The sequence below is a fragment of the Tribolium castaneum genome, chromosome 8 (assembly GCF_031307605.1).
Source record: "Tribolium castaneum strain GA2 chromosome 8, icTriCast1.1, whole genome shotgun sequence".
Taxonomy (NCBI): domain Eukaryota; kingdom Metazoa; phylum Arthropoda; class Insecta; order Coleoptera; family Tenebrionidae; genus Tribolium; species Tribolium castaneum.
In genome coordinates, this window is record NC_087401.1 from 3,889,893 (window position 1) to 3,909,934 (window position 20,042).

A 20,042-nucleotide genomic window follows, 5' to 3' on the forward strand; every position below is an offset into this window, starting at 1 on the left:
GATATAAATAATATTTAACAAAAATTTGCTTTAAAATAAAATGCTTGAAAAACCGGAATTAAACTAAATTAATTGTGTCTAACACTTTAGTAGAGGAAAAAGGAGAAGACATAAAAGTCACTAAATGTTTCAGAGTCGTCTTTAGTCGTCATATTAATAACAATAACATTAATAATAATAATACTAGTAGTACTAAATTTGCTTATATGCAAACGCTTAATTAAGGTAACAGTTTTTTGGTTTCTTGCTTATATCTCGAAAACAGTTACTCCAATCAATTTTTATCTTTTTTTCAAAATTAAAGCTGATAAAATTTCCTACAAAATAGTTATTTGCATTTTTTTGTAGGACCAACCATAAGCGAGTTATAGAGTTGGATATAAATAATCTTTAACAAAAATTTGCTTTAAAATAAAATGTTTGAAAAACCGAAATTAAACTAAATTAAGACTAACACTTTAGTAGAGGAAAAAGGAGAAGACATAAAAGTCACCAAAGTCTTGAGAGTCGTTTTTAGTCGTCATATTAATAACAATAACATTAATATTAATAATAGTAATATTATTAAATTTGCTTATACGCAAGCGCTTAATTAAGGTAACAGTTTTTTGGTTTCTTGCTTATATCTCGAAAACAGTTACTCCTATCAATTTTTATCTTTTTACTAAAATTAAAGCTGATAAAATTTCCTACAAAATACTAATTTGCATTTTTCATGTAGGACTAACCATAAGCGAGATATAAGTTTGAAAATAATTAATATTTAAAAAGAAGTGCTTTAACAGAAAATGTCTTGTGATTTAAAATACACTTAATTTAATGGGTCCAATACTTTATTAGAAAAAAAAGGAGGAGACATAAAAGTCACTGAAGTCTTCAGAGTCGAACATTGAAAACTGAATTACATTTTTGTTCAGTAACAGTTATAGTTTTCTTATTGGTTTTTTGCTTATATCTCGAAAACAGTTACTCCTATCAATTTTTATCTTTCTTTCAAAATTAAAGCTGATAAAATTTTCTACAAAATAGTAATTCGCATTTTTTTTGTAGGACCAACCGTAAGCGAGTTATAGAGTTGGATATAAATAATCTTTAACAAAAATTTGCTTTAAAATAAAATGTTTGAAAAACCGAAATTAAACTAAATTAATTGTGTCTAACACTTTAGTAGAGGAAAAAGAAGAAGACATAAAAGTCACCAAAGTCTTCAGAGTTGTTTTTAGTACTAAATTTGCTTATATGCAAGCCTTTAATTAAGGTAACAGTTTTTTGGTTTCTTGCTTATATCTCGAAAACAGTTACTCCTATCAATTTTTATCTTTTCACTAAAATTAAAGCTGATAAAATTTCCTACAAAATAGTTATTTGCATTTTTCATGTAGGACTAACCATAAGCGAGATATAAGTTTGAAAATAATTGATATTTAAAAAAAAATGTGCTTTAACAGAAAATGTCTTGTGATTTAAAATACACTTAATTTATTGGGTCCAATACTTTATTAGAAGAAAAAGGAGGTGACAGAAATGTCACTGAAGTTTTTAGAGTCGTTTGTAAATGATGCATTTTCGTCTTCGTCTCAAACATTGAAAACTGAATTACATTTTTGTTCAGTAACTGTAACAGTTTTCACTTTGGTTTTTTGCTTATATCTCGAAAACATTTACTCTTATCAATTTTTATCTTTCTTTCAAAATTAAAGCTGATAAAATTTCCTACAAAATAGTTACATGCATTTCTTTTGTAGGATCTACCGTAAGCGAGTTAATGAGTTAGATATAAATAACCATTAACAAAAATTTGCTTTAAAATTAAATGTTTGAAAAACTGAAATTAAACTAAATTAATTGTGTCTAACACTTTAGTAGAGGAAAAAGGAAAAGACATAAAAGTCACTAAAGGTTTCAGAGTCGTCTTTAGTCGTCATATTAATAACAATAACATTAATAATAATAATGCTAATAGTACTATATTTGCTTATATGCAAGCGCTTAATTAAGGTAACAGTTTTTTGGTTTCTTGCTTATATCTCGAAAACAGTTACTCCTATCAATTTTTATCTTTTTACTAAAATTAAAGCTGATAAAATTTCCTACAAAATAGTTATTTCCATTTTTCATGTAGGACTAACCATAAGCGAGATATAAGTTTGACAATAATTAATATTTAAAAAAAAAGTGCTTTAACAGAAAATGCCTTGTGATTTAAAATACAATAAAAACATTTACTATACAAAAGTTATAATCGGTTTTAATAATAATAATAATAATAATAATAATAATAATAATAATAATAATAATAATAATAATAATAATAATAATAATAATAATAATAATAATAATAATAATAATAATAATAATAATACTTATAATAATGAATTTCTTTCTAAATTAAAGCTTAGTTTTTCTAAGGAAATATGAAGCTTATTTTGTGTTATCTGAGCGTTTTCTCATTTCTATGCAAGAGATCATCTGTGATCTGTTTTTAGGCAAGAAATTGTCTAAAATTAAAAACTCATTTTAAAACTGGTATAAAAACATTTACTATACAAAAGTTATAGTCGGTTTTTAATAACAATAATATTAATAATTATTTTAATATTAATTTAGTTTAATTTCGGTTTTTCAAACATTTTATTTTATATCAAATTTTTGTTAAAGATTATTTATATCCAACTCTATAACTCGCTTATGGTTGGTCCTACAAAAAAAATGCAAAAAACTATTTTGTAAAAAATTTTATCAGCTTTAATTTTGAAGGACAGTTAAAAATTGATGGGAGTAACTGTTTTCGAGATATAAGCAAAAAAGCAAAGTGAAAACTGTAACAGTTACTAAACAAAAATGTAATTCAGTATTTAATGTTTGAGACGAAGACGAAAATGCAGCATTTACTGTCACCTCCTTTTTCTTCTAATTAAGTACTGGACCCAATAAATTAAGTGTATTTTAGATCACAAGACATTTTCTGTTAAAGCACATTTTTTTTAATTATTAATTATTTTCAAACTTATATCTTGCTTATGGTTCTACATGAAAAATGCAAATAACGATTTTGAAGGAAATTTTATCAGCTTTAATTTTGGTGAAAAGGTAAAAATTGATAGGAGTAACTGTTTTCGAGATATAGGCAAACAACCATAAAACTGTTACCTTAATTAAGCGCTTGCATATAAGCAAATTTAGTACTAATAGTATTGTTATTATTAATGTTATTGTTATTAATATGACGACTAAAGACGATTCTCAAGACTTTAGTGACTTTTATGTCTCCTCCTTTTTCCTCTACTAAAGTGTTAGACACAATTAATTTAGTTTAATTTCGGTTTTTCAAACATTTTATTTTAAAGCAAATTTTTGTTAAATATTAAAAACTATAAAATGGCTTAGATTGCCTAAAAACACAGATCACACATTATCTTTTGCATAGAAATGAGAAAACGCTCATGTAACACACAAAATAAGCTCCATTTTTCCTTATTAAACGTATTATTTATTATTATTACTTATGTTACTATTACTATTATTATTATTATTATTATTATTATTATTATTGTTATTATTATTATTATTATTATTATTATTATTATTATTATTATTATTATTACTATTATTTTTATTATTATTATTACTATTATTATTATTATTATTAATATTATTATTATTAAAAACCGATTATAACTTTTGTATAGTAAATGTTTTTATACCAGTTTTAAAATGAGTTATTAATTTTAGACAATTTCTAGCCTAAAAACACAGATCACAGATGATCTCTTGCATAGAAATGAGAAAACGCTCAGATAACACAAAATAAGCATCATTTTTGCTTAGAAAACTAAGCTTACTTTTATTACTATTATTATTTTCATTATTATTATTATTAATATTATCATTATTACTATTATTATTATTATTATTATTATTATTATTATTATTATTATTATTATTATTGTTATTATTATTATTATTATTAAAAACTTATATTAAACAGGCAGAAAACGTCGTATTCTGACACAAAAAAACGAATTACGTTATAGACTTGACGAGAACGGCTTATCTCGGACTCTTATAGGACTCTTATAGGGTCAAAAAGTATCAGTTTGGATTAAAACAAATTATTTTTGTTGAGTCTCCGTCTGAATTGTTTATCAGTTCAAACAAAAACGGCTTATTTTAGACAATCTTTTGCTTTGAACAAGAAAACTTACATCGAACAGACTAAAAACGTATTAATCTGGCATAAAAGAGCAATTTATGTATCACTTTGGATAAAGGCAGCTAATCCTATTCGTTTCATTGCTTAAAATAGACAAAATTGTTAATAAATCTAACAAAAACGCTGTATTCTAGCACAAAATACTAATTACATTATAGTTTCGACGAGAATAGCTTATTTGGAATGATTCTATGCTTCCAAACGAGTAATTTTTTTTTAAACAGTTGCCAAACATCATGTTTTGTCCTATAAAGACATTTTATATTGCAGTTTGTATTAAAACAAAATATTTTCGTTGATTCTTTGTTAGAAGCAGCAAACCTAACATTAAAGAATCTGAAAACTTTGTATTCGGACACAAACCACCGAATTTTGTATCAGTTTAGACAAAAACGGTTGATTTTCAACAATATTTTGCTTTGAACAAGAAAACTTATATCAAACTGACTAAAAACGTCTTATTTTAGCACAAAACAAAAGATTTGCGTTATAGTCTTAACGAGAGCTGTTAATTTCAAACGGTTCTATGCTTTGAAACGAGTAAACTTTCACTGTACAGAGGAAAAACATCTTATTTCGCCTTTTAAAAACGATTCATGCCACAGTTTGAATAAAAACCAATTATTTTCGTTAATTCATTGTTACAAACATAAAACCTTACATCAAAGTAACTGAAAACCCCTTATTCAGGCACAGCAATTCGAATTACGTTTCAGTCTGGACAAAAACTGCTTACTTTAGACGATCCTTTGTATTGAATACAAAAACTTACATTAAAAAGATTAAAAACGTCTTATTCTGGCCGAAAACTGCAAATTATATATTACTCTAGATAAAAGCAATTTATCCTGATTACTCCTTTACTTAGAATAGAGTAAACTTGTATAAAACTTAATGAAAACTTTAAATTTCGTCTCAAAGAAATAATTTACGTTATAGTTTTGACCAGCACTGTTTATTTCAAACGATTTTATGATTCGAAACTAATAAACTTTTATGGGGCAAATGCAAAACCACATATTACCATATAAAGCGTTGTTTTAAAGCAAATTATTACCTTTTGCAACAAGAAATTTCACGTCAAAGAAACTGAAAACATCGTATCCATGCACAAATATCGAATTGCGTATCAGTTTAGGCAAATACAGCTTATTTTAAACGATTCCTTGCTATAAACAAGAAAAATTTTATCAAACATATTGAAAATGTCTTATTCTCGAAAATTAGAGCAAATTATGTATCAGTTTTACAAAAGCGGATTACTCTGTTTGATTCTATGCTTAGAGTAGAGTAAACTACTATAAAACGTAATGAAAACTCTATATTCAAGCTCAAAAGAACAAATTACGTTATAGTTTTGACAAAAAAAAATTATTTCGGACGACTACATACTTCGAAGTAAGCAAACTTTAATTGAACAAGTGCAAAAGCTAATACTTTGCTTTAAAATAACGATTTATGTGGTAATATAGTATTTTGCATCTGTCCTATAAAAGTTTACTTGTTTCGCTCTATTGAATCATTCGAAATAAATTATTTTGACACAACAACAACGTCAGTCTGTCAGTCAGTCATATAAGTTTTCTTGTTCAAAGCAAAATACTGTCGAAAATCAACCGTTTTTGTCTAAACTAATACAAAATTCGGTGGTTTGTGTCCGAATACAAAGTTTTCAGATTCTTTAATGTTAGGTTTGCTGCTTCTAACAAAGAATCAACGAAAATATTTTGTTTTAATACAAACTGCAATATAAAATGTCATTATAGGACAAAACATGATGTTTGGCATCTGTTTAATAAAAATTTACTCGTTTGGAAGCATAGAATCATTCAGATAAGCTATTCTTGTCGAAACTATAATGTAATTAGTATTTTGTGCTAGAATACAGCGTTTTTGTTAGATTTATTAACAATTTTGTCTATTTTAAGCAATTAAACGAATAGGATTAGCTGCCTTTATCCAAAGTGATACATAAATTGCTCTTTTATGCCAGATTAATACGTTTTTAGTCTGTTCGATGTAAGTTTTCTTGTTCAAAGCAAAAGATCGTCTAAAATAAGCCGTTTTTGTTTGAACTGATAAACAATTCAGACTGAGACTCAACAAAAATAATTTGTTTTAATCCAAACTGATACTTTTTGACCCTATAAGAGTCCTATAAGAGTCCGAGATACGCCGCTCTCGTCAAGTCTATAACGTAATTCGTTTTTTTGTGTCAGAATACGACGTTTTCTGTCTGTTTAATATAAGTTATTAATAATAATAATAATAATAATAATAATAATAATAATAATAAAAATAATAATAATAATAGTAATAATAATAATAATAATAATAATGAAAATAATAATAGTAATAAAAGTAAGCTTAGTTTTCTAAGCAAAGATGAAGCTTATTTTGTGTGTTATATGAGCGTTTTCTCATTTCTAAGCAAGAGATCATCTGTGATCTGTGTTTTTAGGCAAGAAATTGAATAAAATTAATAACTCATTTTAAAACTGGTATAAAAACATTTACTATACAAAAGTTAATAATAATAATAATAATAATAATGATAATAATAATAATAATAATAATAATAATGATAATAATACTTATAATAATGAATTTCTTTCTAAATTAGAGCTTAGTTTTTCTAAGCAAAAATGATGCTTATTTTGTGTTATCTGAGCGTTTTCTCATTTCTATGCAAGAGATCATCTGTGATCTGTGTTTTTAGGCTAGAAATTGTCTAAAATTAATAACTTATTTTAAAACTGGTATAAAAACATTTACTATACAAAAGTTATAATCGGTTTTTAATAATAATAATATTAATAATAATAATAATAATAATAATAATAGTAAAAATAATAATAATAATAATAATAATAATAGTAATAGTAACATAAGTAATAATACTAATAATACTTTTAATAAGAAAAAATAGAGCTTATTTTGTGTGTTACATGAGCGTTTTCTCATTTCTATGCAAAAGATCATGTGTGATCTGTGTTTTTAGGCAATCTAAGCCATTTTATAGTTTTTAATATTTAACAAAAATTTGCTTTAAAATAAAATGTTTGAAAAACCGAAATTAAACTAAATTAATTGTGTCTAACACTTTAGTAGAGGAAAAAGGAGGAGACATAAAAGTCACTAAAGTCTTCAGAATCGTCTTTAGTCGTCATATTAATAACAATAACATTAATAATAACAATACTATTAGTACTAAATTTGCTTATATGCAAGCGCTTAATTAAGGTAACAGTTTTTTTGTTGTTTGCTTATATCTCGAAAACAGTTACTCCCATCAGTTTTTAACTTTTCACCAAAATTAAAGCTGATAAAATTTCCTTCAAAATCGTTATTTGCATTTTTCATGTAGAACTAACCATAAGCAAGATATAAGTTTAAAAATAATTAATAATTAAAAAAAATGTGCTTTAACAGAAAATGTCTTGTGATTTAAAATACACTTAATTTATTGGGTCCAATACTTAATTAGAAGAAAAAGGAGGTGACAGTAAATGCTGCATTTTCGTCTTCATCTCAAACATTAAATACTGAATTACATTTTTGTTTAGTAACTGTTACAGTTTTCACTTTGGTTTTTTGCTTATATCTCGAAAACAGTTACTCCTATCAATTTTTATCTTTCCTTCGAAATTAAAGCTGATAAAATTTTTTCAAAATAGTTTTTTGCATTTTTTTGTAGGACCAACTATAAGCGAGTTATAGAGTTGGATATAAATAATCTTTAACAAAAATTTGATATAAAATAAAATGTTTTAAAAACCGAAATTAAACTAAATTAATATTAAAATAATTATTAATATTATTATTATTAAAAACCGACTATAACTTTTGTATAGTAAATGTTTTTATACCAGTTTTAAAATGAGTTTTTAATTTTAGACAATTTCTTGCCTAAAAACACAGATCACAGATGATCTCTTGCATCGAAATGAGAAAACGCTCAGATAACACAAAATAAGCTTCATTTTTCCTTAGAAAAACTAAGCTTTAATTTAGAAAGAAATTCATTATTATAAGTATTATTATTATTATTATTATTATTATTATTATTATTACTTTTATTACTATTATTATTATTATTATTAAAAACCGATTATAACTTTTGTATAGTAAATGTTTTTTTTTAAATCACAAGGCATTTTCTCTTAAAGCACTTTTTTTTTAAATATTAATTATTATCAAACTTATATCTCGCTTATGGTTAGTCCTACATGTAAAATGCAAATAACTATTTTGTAGGAAATTTTATCAGCTTTAGTTTTAGTAAAAAGATAAAAATTGATAGGAGTAACTGTTTTCGAGATATAAGCAAGAAACCAAAAAACTGTTACCTTAATTAAGCGCTTGCATATAAGCAAATATAGTACTATTAGTATTATTATTATTAATGTTATTGTTATTAATATGACGACTAAAGGCGACTCTGAAACCTTTAGTGACTTTTATGTCTTTTCCTTTTTCCTCTACTAAAGTGTTAGACACAATTAATTTAGTTTAATTTCAGTTTTTCAAACACTTAATTTTAAAGCAAATTTTTGATAAAGATTATTTATATCTAACTCTTTAACTCGCTTACGGTAGGTCTTACAAAAGAAATGCATTTAACTATTTTGTAGGAAATTTTATCAGCTTTAATTTTGAAAGAAAGATAAAAATTGATAAGAGTAAACGTTTTCGAGGTATAAGCAAAAAACCAAAGTGAAAACTGTTACAGTTACTGAACAAAAATGTAATTCAGTATTCAATGTTTGAGACGAAGACGAAAATGCATCATTTACAAACGACTCTAAAAACTTCAGTGACCTTTCTGTCACCTCCTTTTTCTTCTAATAAAGTATTGGACCCAATAAATTAAGTGTATTTTAAATCACAAGTCATTTTCTGTTAAAGCACTTTTTTTTTAAATATTAATTATTTTCAAACTTATATCTTGCTTATGGTTAGTCCTACATAAAAAATGCAAATTACTATTTTGTAGGAAATTTTATCAGCTTTAATTTTAGTAAAAACATAAAAATTGATAGGAGTAATTGTTTTCGAGATATAAGCAAGAAACCAAAAAACTGTTACCTTAAATAAGCGCTTGCATATAAGCAAATTTAGTACTTAAAACAACTCTGAAGACTTTGGTGACTTTTATGTCTTCTCCTTTTTTCTCTACTAAAGTGTTAGACCCAATTAATTTAGTTTAATATCGGTTTTACAAACATTTTATTTTAAAGAAAATTTTTGTTTATGATTATTTATATCCAACTCTATAACTTGCTTATGGTTGGTCTTACAAAAAAATGCAAATAACTATTTTGTAGGAAATTTTATCAGCTTTAATTTTGAAAAAAAGATAAAAATTGATAGGAGTAACTGTTTTCGAGATATAAGCAAGAAACCAAAAAACCGTTACCTTAATTAAGCGTTTGCATATAAGCAAATTTAGTACTAAAAACAACTCTGAAGACTTTGGTGACTTTTATGTCTTCTTCTTTTTTCTCTACTAAAGTGTTAGACCCAATTAATTTAGTTTAATATCGGTTTTACAAACATTTTATTTTAAAGCAAATTTTTGTTTAAGAATATTTATATCCAACTCTATAACTTGCTTATGGTTGGTCTTACAAAAAAATGCAAATAACTATTTTGTAGGAAATTTTATCAGCTTTAATTTTGAAAAAAAGATAAAAATTGATAGGAGTAACTGTTTTCGAGATATAAGCAAGAAACCAAAAAACTGTTACCTTAATTAAGCGTTTGCATATAAGATAATTTAGTACTAATAGTATTATTATTATTAATGTTATTGTTAACAATATGACGGCTAAAGACGACTCTGAAATCTTTAGTGACTTTTATGTCTTCTTCTTTTTCCTCTACTAAAGTGTTAGACACAATTAATTTAGTTTAATTTCAGTATTTCAAACATTTTATTTTAAAGCAAATTTTTGTTAAATATTATTTATATCCATCTCTATAACTCGCTTATGCTTGGTCCTACAAGAAAAATGCAAATAACTATTTTGTAGGAAATTTTATCAGCTTTAATTTTAGTAAAAAGATAAAAATTGATAGGAGTAACTGTTTTCGAGATATAAGCAAGAAACCAAAAAACTGTTACCTTAATAAAGCGCTTGCATATAAGCAAATTTAGTACTATTAGTATTTTTATTATTAATGTTATTGTTATTAAAATGACGACTAAAAACGACTCTGAAGACTTTGGTGACTTTTATGTCTTCTCCTTTTTCCTATACTAAAGTGTTAGACTCAATTAATTTAGTTTAATTTCGGTTTTTCAAACATTTTATTTTAAAGCAAATTTTTGTTGAAGATTATTTATATCCAACTCTATAACACGCTTATGGTTGGTCTTACAAAAGAAATGCAAACTATTTTGTAGGAAATTTTATCAGCTTTAATTTTAGTAAAAAGATAAAAATTTATAGGAGTAACTGTTTTCGAGATATAAGCAAGAAACCAAAACACTGTTATCTTAATTAAGCGTTTGCATATAAGCAAATTTAGTACTATTAGTATTATTATCATTAATGTTATTGTTATTAATATGACGACTAAAGACGACTCTGAAACCTTTAGTGACTTTTATGTCTTTTTCTTTTTCCTCTACTAAAGTGTTAGACACAATTAAATTAGTTTAATTTCAGTTTTTCAAACATTTTATTTTAAAGCAAATTTTTGTTAAATATTATTTATATCCAACTCTATAACTCGCTTATGGTTGGTCCGACAAGAAAAATGCAAATAACGATTTTGTAAGAAATTTTATCAGCTTTAATTTTGATATAAAGATAAAAATTGATAGGAGTAACAGTTTTTGAGATATAAGCAAAAAACCAATAAGAAAACTGTAACTGTTACTGAACAAATATGTAATTCAGTTTTCAATGTTTGAGACGAAGACGAAAATGCAGCATTTAAAATCGACTCTGAAGACTTCAGTGACTTTTATGTCACCTCCTTTTTCTTCTAATAAACTATTGGACCCAATAAATTAAGTGTATTTTAAATCCCAAGACATTTTCTGTTAACACTTTTTTTTTAAATATTAATTATTTTCAAACTTATATCTCGCTTATGGTTTGTCCTACATGAAAAATGCAAATAACTATTTTGTAGGAAATTTTATCAGCTTTAATTTTAGTGAAAAGATAAAAATTGATAGGAGTAACTGTTTTCGAGATATAAGCAAGAAACCAAAACACTGTTACCTTAATTACGCGTTTGCATATAAGCAAATTTAGTACTATTAGTATTATTATTATTAATGTTATTGTTATTAATATGACGACTAAAGACGACTCTGAAACCTTTAGTGACTTTTATGTCTTTTTCTTTTTCCTCTACTAAAGTGTTAGATACAATTAATTTAGTTTAATTTCAGTATTTCAAACATTTTATTTTAAAGCAAATTTTTGTTAAATATTATTTATATCCATCTCTATAACTCGCTCATGCTTGGTCCTACAAGAATAATGCAAATAACTATTTTGTAGGAAATTTTATCAGCTTTAATTTTAGTAAAAAGTTAAAAATTGATAGGAGTAACTGTTTTCGAGATATAAGCAAGAAACCAAAAAACTGTTAACTTAATTAAGCGTTTGCATATAAGCAAATTTAGTACTATTAGTATTATTATTATTAATGTTATTGTTATTAATATGACGATTAAAGACGACTCTGAAACCTTTAGTGACTTTTATGTCTTCTTCTTTTTTCTTTACTAAAGTGTTAGACACAATTAATTTAGTTTAATTTCAGTATTTCAAACATTTTATTTTAAAGCAAATTTTTGTTAAATATTATTTATATCCATCTCTATAACTCGCTTATGCTTGGTCCTACAAGAATAATGCAAATAACTATTTTGTAGGAAATTTTATCAGCTTTAATTTTAGTAAAAAGATAAAAATTGATAGGAGTAACTGTTTTCGAGATATAAGCAAGAAACCAAAAAACTGTTACCTTAATAAAGCGCTTGCATATAAGCAAATTTAGTACTATTAGTATTATTATTATTAATGTTATTGTTATTAATATGACGACTAAAAACGACTCTCAAGACTTTGGTGACTTTTATGTCTTCTCCTTTTTCCTATACTAAAGTGTTAGACTCAATTAATTTAGTTTAATTTCGGTTTTTCAAACATTTTATTTTAAAGCAAATTTTTGTTGAAGATTATTTATATCCAACTCTATAACTCGCTTATGGTTGGTCTTACAAAAGAAATGCAAATAACTATTTTGTAGGAAATTTTATCAGCTTTAATTTTAGTATAAGATAAAAATTGATAGGAGTAACTGTTTTCGAGATATAAGCAAGAAACCAAAACACTGTTACCTTAATTAAGCTTTTGCATATAAGCAAATTTAGTACTATTAGTATTATTATTATTAATGTTATTGTTATTAATATGACGACTAAAGACGACTCTGAAACCTTTAGTGACTTTTATTTTTTTTTCTTTTTCCTCTACTAAAGTGGTAGACACAATTAAACTAGTTTAATTTCAGTTTTTCAAACATTTTATTTTAAAGCAAATTTTTGTTAAATATTATTTATATCCAACTCTATAACTCGCTTATGGTTGGTCCTACAAGAAAAATGCAAATAACGATTTTGTTGGAAATTTTATCAGCTTTAATTTTGAAAGAAAGATAAAAATTGATAGGAGTAACAGTTTTCGAGATATAAGCAAAAAACCAATAAGAAAACTGTAACTGTTACTGAACAAAAACGTAATTCAGTTTTCAATGTTTGAGACGAAGGCGAAAATGCAGCATTTAAAATCGACTCTGAAGACTTCAGTGACTTTTATGTCACCTCCTTTTTCTTCTAATAAAGTATTGGACCCAATAAATTAAGTGTATTTTAAATCCCAAGACATTTTCTGTTAAAACACTTTTTTTTCAAATATTAATTATTTTCAAACTTATATCTCGCTTATGGTTAGTCCTACATGAAAAATGCAAATTACTATTTTGTAGGAAATTTTATCAGCTTTAATTTTAGTAGAAAGATAAAAATTGATAGGAGTAACTGTTTTCGAGATATAAGCAAGAAACCAAAAAACTGTTACGTTAATTAAGCGCTTGCATATAAGCAAATTTAGTACTAAAAACAACTCTAAAGAATTTGGTGACTTTATGTCTTCTTTTTCCTCTACTAAAGTGTAAGACCCAATTAATTTAGTTTAATATCGGTTTTTCAAACATTTTATTTTAAAGCAAATTTTTGTTAAAGATTATTTATATCCAACTCTATAACTCGCTTATGGTTGGTACTACAAGAAAAATGCAAATAACGATTTTGTAGGAAATTTTATCAGCTTTAATTTTGAAAAAAAGATAAAAATTGATAGGAGTAACAGTTTTCGAGATATAAGCAAAAAACCAATAAGAAAACTGTAACTGTTACTGAACAAAAATGTAATTCAGTTTTCAATGTTTGAGACGAAGACGAAAATGCAGCATTTAAAATCGACTCTGAAGACTTCAGTGACTTTTATGTCACCTCCTTTTTCTTCTAATAAAGTATTGGACCCAATAAATTAAGTGTATTTTAAATAACAAGACATTTTCTGTTAAAACACTTTTTTTTTAAATATTAATTATTTTCAAACTTATATCTCGCTTATGGTTAGTCCTACGTGAAAAATGCAAATTACTATTTTGTAGGAAATTTTATCAGCTTTAATTTTAGTAAAAAGATAAAAATTGATAGGGGTAACTGTTTTTGAGATATAAGCAAGAAACCAAAAAACTGTTACCTTAATTAAGCGCTTGCATATAAGCAAATTTAGTACTAAAATCAACTCTGAAGACTTTGGTGACTTTATGTCTTCTCCTTTTTCCTCTACTAAAGTGTTAGACCCAATTAATTTAGTTTAATATCGGTTTTTCAAACATTTTATTTTAAAGCAAATTTTTGTTAAAGATTATTTATATCCAACTCTATAACTCGCTTATGGTTGGTCCTACAAGAAAAATGCTAATAACGATTTTGTAGGAAATTTTATCAGCTTTAATTTTGAAAGAAAGATAAAAATTGATAGGAGTAACAGTTTTCAAGATATAAGCAAAAAACCAATAAGAAAACTGTAACTGTTACTGAACAAAAACGTAATTCAGTTTTCAATGTTTGAGACGAAGGCGAAAATGCAGCATTTAAAATCGACTCTGAAGACTTCAGTGACTTTTATGTCACCTCCTTTTTCTTCTAATCAAGTATTGGACCCAATAAATTAAGTGTATTTTAAATCCCAAGACATTTTCTGTTAAAACACTTTTTTTTCAAATATTAATTATTTTCAAACTTATATCTCGCTTATGGTTAGTCCTACATGAAAAATGCAAATTACTATTTTGTAGGAAATTTTATCAGCTTTAATTTTAGTAGAAAGATAAAAATTGATAGGAGTAACTGTTTTCGAGATATAAGCAAGAAACCAAAAAACTGTTACGTTAATTAAGCGCTTGCATATAAGCAAATTTAGTACTAAAAACAACTCTGAAGAATTTGGTGACTTTATGTCTTCTTTTTCCTCTACTAAAGTGTAAGACCCAATTAATTTAGTTTAATATCGGTTTTTCAAACATTTTATTTTAAAGCAAATTTTTGTTAAAGATTATTTATATCCAACTCTATAACTCGCTTATGGTTGGTCCTACAAGAAAAATGCAAATAACGATTTTGTAGGAAATTTTATCAGCTTTAATTTTGAAAAAAAGATAAAAATTGATAGGAGTAACAGTTTTCGAGATATAAGCAAAAAACCAATAAGAAAACTGTAACTGTTACTGAACAAAAATGTAATTCAGTTTTCAATGTTTGAGACGAAGACGAAAATGCAGCATTTAAAATCGACTCTGAAGACTTCAGTGACTTTTATGTCACCTCCTTTTTCTTCTAATAAAGTATTGGACCCAATAAATTAAGTGTATTTTAAATAACAAGACATTTTCTGTTAAAACACTTTTTTTTTAAATATTAATTATTTTCAAACTTATATCTCGCTTATGGTTAGTCCTACATGAAAAATGCAAATTACTATTTTGTAGGAAATTTTATCAGCTTTAATTTTAGTAAAAAGATAAAAATTGATAGGGGTAACTGTTTTTGAGATATAAGCAAGAAACCAAAAAACTGTTACCTTAATTAAGCGCTTGCATATAAGCAAATTTAGTACTAAAATCAACTCTGAAGACTTTGGTGACTTTATGTCTTCTCCTTTTTCCTCTACTAAAGTGTTAGACCCAATTAATTTAGTTTAATATCGGTTTTTCAAACATTTTATTTTAAAGCAAATTTTTGTTAAAGATTATTTATATCCAACTCTATAACTCGCTTATGGTTGGTCCTACAAGAAAAATGCTAATAACGATTTTGTAGGAAATTTTATCAGCTTTAATTTTGAAAGAAAGATAAAAATTGATAGGAGTAACAGTTTTCAAGATATAAGCAAAAAACCAATAAGAAAACTGTAACTGTTACTGAACAAAAATGTAATTCAGTTTTCAATGTTTGAGACGAAGACGAAAATGCAGCATTTAAAATCGACTCTAAAGACTTCAGTAACTTTTATGTCACCTCCTTTTTCTTCTAATAAAATATTGGACCCAATAAATTAAGTGTATTTTAAATCACAAGACATTTTCTGTTAAAGCACTTTTTTTTAAATATTAGTTATTTTCAAACTTATATCTCGCTTATGGTTAGTCCTACATGAAAAATGCAAATTACTATTTTGTAGGAAATTTTATCAGCTTTAATTTTAGTAAAAAGATAAAAATTGATAGGAGTAACTGTTTTCGAGATATAAGCAAGAAACCAAAAAACTGTTAACTTAATTAAGCGTTTGCATATAAGCAAATTTAGTACTATTAGTATTATTATTAATGTTATTGTTATTAATATGACGATTAAAGACGACTCTGAAACCTTTATTGACTTTTATGTTTTCTTCTTTTTTCTCTACTAAAGTGTTAGACACAATTAATTTAGTTTAATTTCAGTATTTCAAACATTTTATTTTAAAGCAAATTTTTGTTAAATATTATTTATATCCATCTCTATAACTCGCTTATGCTTGGTCCTACAAGAAAAATGCAAATAACTATTTTGTAGGAAATTTTATCAGCTTTAATTTTAGTAAAAAGATAAAAATTGATAGGAGTAACTGTTTTCGAAAAATTAGCAAGAAACCAAAAAACTGTTACCTTAATAAAGCGCTTGCATATAAGCAAATTTAGTACTATTAGTATTATTATTATTAATGTTATTGTTATTAAAATGACGACTAAAAACGACTCTGAAAACTTTGGTGACTTTTATGTCTTCTCTTTTTTCCTATACTAAAGTGTTAGACTCAATTAATTTAGTTTAATTTCGGTTTTTCAAACATTTTATTTTAAAGCAAATTTTTGTTGAAGATTATTTATATCCAACTCTATAACTCGCTTATGGTTAGTCTTACAAAAGAAATGCAAATAACTATTTTGTAGGAAATTTTATCAGCTTTAATTTTAGTGAAAAGATAAAAATTGATAGGAGTAACTGTTTTCGAGATATAAGCTAGAAACCAAAACACTGTTACCTTAATTAAGCGTTTGCATATAAGCAAATTTAGTACTATTAGTATTATTATCATTAATGTTATTGTTATTAATATGACGACTCTGAAACCTTTAGTGACTTTTATGTCTTTTTCTTTTTCCTCTACTAAAGTGTTAGACCCAATTAAATTAGTTTAATTTCAGTTTTTCAAACATTTTATTTTAAAGCAAATTTTTGTTAAATATTATTTATATCCAACTCTATAACTCGCTTATGGTTGGTCCTACATGAAAAATGCAAATAACGATTTTGTAGGAAATTTTATCAGCTTTAATTTTGAAATAAAGATAAAAATTGATAGGAGTAACAGTTTTCGAGATATAAGCAAAAAACCAATAAGAAAACTGTAACTGTTACTGAACAAAAATGTAATTCAGTTTTCAATGTTTGAGACGAAGACGAAAATGCAGCATTTAAAATCGACTCTGAAGACTTCAGTGACTTTTATGTCACCTCCTTTTTCTTCTAATAAACTATTGGACCCAATAAATTAAGTGTATATTAAATCCCAAGACATTTTCTGTTAAAACACTTTTTTTTTTAATATTAATTATTTTCAAACTTATATCTCGCTTATGGTTAGTCCTACATGAAAAATGCAAATTACTATTTTGTAGGAAATTTTATCAGCTTTAATTTTAGTAAAAAGATAAAAATTGATAGGAGTAACTGTTTTCGAGATATAAGCTAGAAACCAAAACACTGTTACCTTAATTAAGCGCTTGCATATAAGCAAATTTAGTACTAAAAACAACTCTGAAGACTTTGGTGACTTTATGTCTTCTCCTTTTTCCTCTACTAAAGTGTTAGACCCAATTAATTTAGTTTAATATCGGTTTTTCAAACATTTTATTTTAAAGCAAATTTTTGTTAAAGATTATTTATATCCAACTCTATAACTCGCTTATGGTTGGTCCTACAAGAAAAATGCAAATAAAGATTTTGTTGGAAATTTTATCAGCTTTAATTTTGAAAGAAAGATAAAAATTAATAGGAGTAACAGTTTTCGCGATATAAGCAAAAAACCAATAAGAAAACTGTAACAGTTACTGAACAAAAATGTAATTCAGTTTTCAATGTTTGAGACGAAGACGAAAATGCAGCATTTAAAATCGACTCTGAAGACTTCAGTGACTTTTATGTCACCTCTTTTTCTTCTAATAAAGTATTGGACCCAATAAATTAAGTGTATTTTAAATCACAAGACATTTTCTGTTAAAGCACTTTTTTTTAAATATTAGTTATTTTCAAACTTATATTTCGCTTATGGTTAGTCCTACACGAAAAATGCAAATTACTATTTTGTTGGAAATTTAATCAGCTTTAATTTTGAAAAAAAGATAAAATTTGATAGGAGTAACTGTTTTCGAGATATAAGCAAAAAACCAATAAGAAATCTGTAACTGTTACTGAACAAAAATGTAATTCAGTTTTCAATGTTTGAGACGAAGACAAAAATGCAGCATTTAAAATCGACTCTAAAGACTTCAGTAACTTTTATGTCACCTCCTTTTTCTTCTAATAAAGTATTGGACCCAATAAATTAAGTGTATTTTAAATCACAAGACATTTTCTGTTAAAGCACTTTTTTTTAAATATTAGTTATTTTCAAACTTATATCTCGCTTATGGTTAGTCCTACATGAAAAATGCAAATTACTATTTTGTAGGAAATTTTATCAGCTTTAATTTTAGTAAAAAGATAAAAATTGATAGGAGTAACTGTTTTCGAGATATAAGCAAGAAACCAAAAAACTGTTAACTTAATTAAGCGTTTGCATATAAGCAAATTTAGTACTATTAGTATTATTATTAATGTTATTGTTATTAATATGACGATTAAAGACGACTCTGAAACCTTTATTGACTTTTATGTTTTCTTCTTTTTTCTCTACTAAAGTGTTAGACACAATTAATTTAGTTTAATTTCAGTATTTCAAACATTTTATTTTAAAGCAAATTTTTGTTAAATATTATTTATATCCATCTCTATAACTCGCTTATGCTTGGTCCTACAAGAAAAATGCAAATAACTATTTTGTAGGAAATTTTATCAGCTTTAATTTTAGTAAAAAGATAAAAATTGATAGGAGTAACTGTTTTCGAAAAATTAGCAAGAAACCAAAAAACTGTTACCTTAATAAAGCGCTTGCATATAAGCAAATTTAGTACTATTAGTATTATTATTATTAATGTTATTGTTATTAAAATGACGACTAAAAACGACTCTGAAAACTTTGGTGACTTTTATGTCTTCTCTTTTTTCCTATACTAAAGTGTTAGACTCAATTAATTTAGTTTAATTTCGGTTTTTCAAACATTTTATTTTAAAGCAAATTTTTGTTGAAGATTATTTATATCCAACTCTATAACTCGCTTATGGTTAGTCTTACAAAAGAAATGCAAATAACTATTTTGTAGGAAATTTTATCAGCTTTAATTTTAGTGAAAAGATAAAAATTGATAGGAGTAACTGTTTTCGAGATATAAGCTAGAAACCAAAACACTGTTACCTTAATTAAGCGTTTGCATATAAGCAAATTTAGTACTATTAGTATTATTATCATTAATGTTATTGTTATTAATATGACGATTAAAGACAACTTTGAAACCTTTAGTGACTTTTATGTCTTCTTCTTTTTTCTCTACTAAAGTGTTAGACACAATTAAATTAGTTTAATTTCAGTTTTTCAAACATTTTATTTTAAAGCAAATTTTTGTTAAATATTATTTATATCCAACTCTATAACTCGCTTATGGTTGGTCCTACAAGAAAAATGCAAATAACTATTTTGTAGGAAATTTTATCAGATTTAATTTTGAAAAAAAGATAAAAATTGATAGGAGTAACTGTTTTCGAGATATAAGCAAAAAACCAATAAGAAAACTGTGACTGTTACTGAACAAAAATGTAATTCAGTTTTCAATGTTTGAGACGAAGACGAAAATGCAGCATTTAAAATCGACTCTGAAGACTTCAGTGACTTATATGTCACCTCCTTTTTTTCTAATAAAGTATTGGACCTAATAAATTAAGTGTATTTTAAATCACAAGACATTTTCTGTTAAAGCACTTCTTTTTTAAATATTAATTATTTTCAATCATATATCTCGCTTATGGTTAGTCTTACGTGAAAAATGCAAATAACTATTTTGTAGGAAATTTTATCAGCATTAATTCAAGTAG